Source organism: Varroa jacobsoni, unplaced genomic scaffold, assembly GCF_002532875.2.
Source record: "Varroa jacobsoni isolate VJ856 unplaced genomic scaffold, vjacob_1.0 contig00989, whole genome shotgun sequence".
Taxonomy (NCBI): domain Eukaryota; kingdom Metazoa; phylum Arthropoda; class Arachnida; order Mesostigmata; family Varroidae; genus Varroa; species Varroa jacobsoni.
The window spans coordinates 71,549-75,373 of record NW_019214564.1 but is presented as its reverse complement, the minus strand read 5'-3'; the positions used below and the strand labels follow the sequence as shown (position 1 = coordinate 75,373).

General features: G+C 37.6%; 1 long non-coding RNA gene across 1 annotated transcript; it reads right to left on the bottom strand.

Moving 5' to 3' along the window:
- Window positions 1-295: 295 nt before the first annotated feature.
- Window positions 296-1,363, bottom strand: LOC111271760 (uncharacterized). Its single transcript, XR_002687080.2, has 2 exons — window positions 693-1,363; window positions 296-551 (listed from the first exon to the last, which is right to left on the bottom strand). It is a non-coding gene; the product is annotated as an uncharacterized LOC111271760 (long non-coding RNA).
- Between the last annotated feature and the right edge of the window lie 2,462 nt (window positions 1,364-3,825).

The following is a 3,825-nucleotide window of genomic DNA, read 5'->3' as shown; positions in this document are numbered from 1 at the left end:
ATTTTATAGTATATCTTGTGTTAATTACAGTACAAAGGTTATTTGCGCTAATCGTTGCGTTAGCTATAAACATTTCTATCAAAAAAGCGTTACTGAATTTTGAATTAAACGACTGTATTTAAGAAATTATATATATATATATATATATTTTTTTTTTTTTATTGAATTAACTAAGAGATGAATGTCTTACGTAAAAATTATTGAAATGAATACAGAGAATGAAATATTGACATTTTCACTATTACAGTTAGCATACCCGTCTAGTGGAAATAGATATTTCATAGATGAAGCAGTCTTAAAAGTTCAATAATGATCTTTTGTGTGTTTACTATATAGTAAGTTGAAATAAAAGGAACTTTATTGTGGTCATTGGAAAAGCGAATGCTGTCAACTCATCACTCGGCTATTGAGTTGACGAACGCGCTTCCTTATGACTATGGTGAAAAAAGCACGAGTCCTGGCGTAATGGCGTCCATGTTCTAACTCTCTCTTTTTTTTTTTTTTTTTTTTTTTTTTTAATATTCTCACCGTACGTATCGCCTAATCTGAAACTGTAGAGTAGTCGTTCGTTACGTTTATTTTTAGCTACCCGTAAAAATCGTAATTGTAATAAATAAAAGTAACGTAATGTTCTATTTTGATATACGGTATATTCAGCTGATTCTAGAAATGATTCCATTCGATTTAATTACCTGAAATCTCAGATTTGATTTACGCTCCAGCCATCATTGATCATCTAGAAGATTTGGTCCTAAGTATGTACACTTGATATTGGGGCAAAACCGGTTGTGTTTCGCGCTACACCGGCTACAAGCAATCAATCATTCTTCTATAGTGTATAGTTTTGCTTAAGACTTTGTCTTCACTAATTGGGTCGCTGTCAAAAGCCAGCGTTGAACATAGTCATATTCAAATCTCTGATACAGATGACCCCGCCATTTTCACAATGCACCATGCAAAATAGCAGTAACACGGTCGTAACAGCTTACTTAACTGAACGAAGTAAACATATCAGCCTAAACACGGCCATCAAGTATGCGTATATGGAACAATCTACGCTTCGTTTGCCCTCTGATTTTTAGTATCGAGGGCCTGAAAAGAAGAGGCACGCGAATAACACCAAATTATTAAACATTGTACTTCTGGTCATCGTCACGTAAACAGCCGTCGATGATGGCTTTTTAGACTATGTATTTGTCAGGAAAAGTTCCGAATTAATAACGAAGCCTTGGTCTTTCATTAGAGGAAGACAGCGCTTGAGTAACAATCTTGTAGGCAATTTGCCAGCTGGTCATCATCGCAAAACGCAGAATGGGCACCAGAGAGCTCTACGGCCATCTGGCTGGCTCAGTGCGGACAACAAGATTTGTTTTGCATTGCACACGTTGCTAAGTTTAATATAACTATTTTTACATCCAGACAGGACGGAAACTCGGTGCGCACGTATTAGTGTACGTTTCATCGTCTGTATCTACTGCACCTCCATAGCTAGAGTACAAATGATAATCCGAAGGGTAACTATTAACAATGGTTAGAGTGTAACAGCGATAGGTTAACAGACAATCCAGCCAGGGTTTTATTCGGAACCGGAGAGAGCAATAACGCACGATTTTTAAAGACTTTTTGGTAAAACTGGCTTACCAGTTTTCTAGATAAAAAAATATATGAGATTATTTTATATCTACTACGTGGTAACATCGTTTCTGGCATGTGCCGGCGTGTTTCATTGTCTTAGCAAATTCTCAGCTGGCGCTAATAACGGTAGTATGCTCAGTGGAGTGTTTCCCCCAGTCTCGACGTTATCTCCACTCCTGCATCCGCGAGGAGGCAGCTAAATTACTAAATACTATCTTGTTCCATGCTCGATGCCTGCGGGAAAACTTGAACCTAATAATAGCGAGAATGGGCTAAAGCCCGTGGGCAAAAACTAGATTCCAAACCAGGTTGTGTGGTATGCCGTTGACGGCTGCCTTTTGATGAAATTGGGTCAGTACTTGCCCCAAAACGTAAATAGAAGATACGTATTTGTTTTTTTTCCATATAATTCATTCTAGCGGAATGTAAATTAACTTCTAGAAAAATACTGCAATTCAATTATGTACAGATAAACGCGAAACAAAACTCAAAGGTAAATCTGTTGTAATGGAAGGTGGTAGTTCGCAATGCCTGAGAGCAGCAAATATATTGGTCTATAGCATAAGTTTCTAATTCCTACGACTTTAGATGCTTAGGATATATATTAATGCGTAAATAGATTATCCACCTAAACCTTCAACGTCTGAGTACCTGTGACTATGCAGTCCGAGACATTTGGTCTGTTTATTGTTCTTCTTGTTCGACAAAAACAACAAAATAGACATCTAAAAGTAGTTTCAATAGCGTCAATTGAAACGCCATATATCTTCCGTCTTTATATACTAGCCAGTCCAAAAAATGTCTGAATTTAATTTTAAATGATCGCCGCAGCCACTGGAAAGTGATTCTCAAAAATCATTTTCTACTTTGAATTTTTATCGGCAATGAGATGAGGATCTTGTAGTCCAATCCAATTCGCCGAATGGTATTTATCCCGAAAAAGCAAAATGTCTACGAAAAGGAGGCTTTTCGAGGGGTCAAATGGAACATGAAAAATTTCTTTAGTATAAGCTCTAAAATCCTTACAAAATGGCTGTTGCACGATGATATGAATGTTAGCTAATTAAGTTGAGCAGTTCCTTTAGAAAAAAATCGCTTTAGAAAAAGTCAATCTTACAAGATTTCGGGTGAGTGTTTACTTTTAGGACTGGCCTATCCGCGAAAGTTGACCCCTTTAGGGTGTTACCGATTCGAATCAATGTAAAATACTAAATAAGTAACGGGCGATTTTGATTCGAAGGGATGATAGTTCTACTACAAGGGAGTCCCGCAGCCCAACTGACAAATCGCAAATGATCTTCAGCATTGTTATTACTTCGGCAAACACAAATGAACATTAATAGAACAAGTTAATAATTCACCTTTGGACCTAATATAGCGTTTTTTTTATGGATATATATTCTATTAATAGCTCTATATTTTACGTCGGAACACAGGAGAGGTGAAGCAACGAGGATCTGCGTCATTGAAATATTTGTTTTTTTTACCTCTATACGTGGTTATACAGATATACACAGTACACGTAGAATATGTACAAAGTAAATACATGCATACATGGTAACATATGAAGCGTAGATTCTTTTCGTGATTTTGCCACTTTCGTTGGAGTATAAGTCTTCTCGTAATGTAAGAAACGTGAGTTGAAGAATATACAATTTCAAGATTTTAATAATGAAATGAAAAAATATACCAATACTGCTATTGTGTTAGAGAAAACATATTTGATATTGGTCTAAATAGCACCTCCAAGGGCCTATGATGATGTCCATATTTCAGTGTAAATCATTCAAAGGACTGCTCGCTTATGGGTATCTTTTATTATTGCTAGTGGTGCTATGTTATGTATTCCATGCTCCTTGCAGAACGCTTTCCCTGAGTCCTTTTCATTGCGTTAGGTTGAGTTGCTACTGCCGCACCTACTCTTGCGTAAATCGTCCTAAAAGGCCTGAGGGCAAGCACCGTTCAATGGCTGACCAAACATATCAATCTCCCAGGGGGAGGAAATTTAGTGCAGACCAGGGTGTAGCCATTGCCATCATTACGGCCTAGACAACATCACGACTTGAAGTCAGTCCCATCCGTTTGTTCTAGTCGCTACTGAACTCTCCTATATGAGAGAAACCGAGGAGTATGGGAGCATACATCGATTTGCGGAGGGTCATTAGATGGGTTTGCCCGCGCCCGTCCATA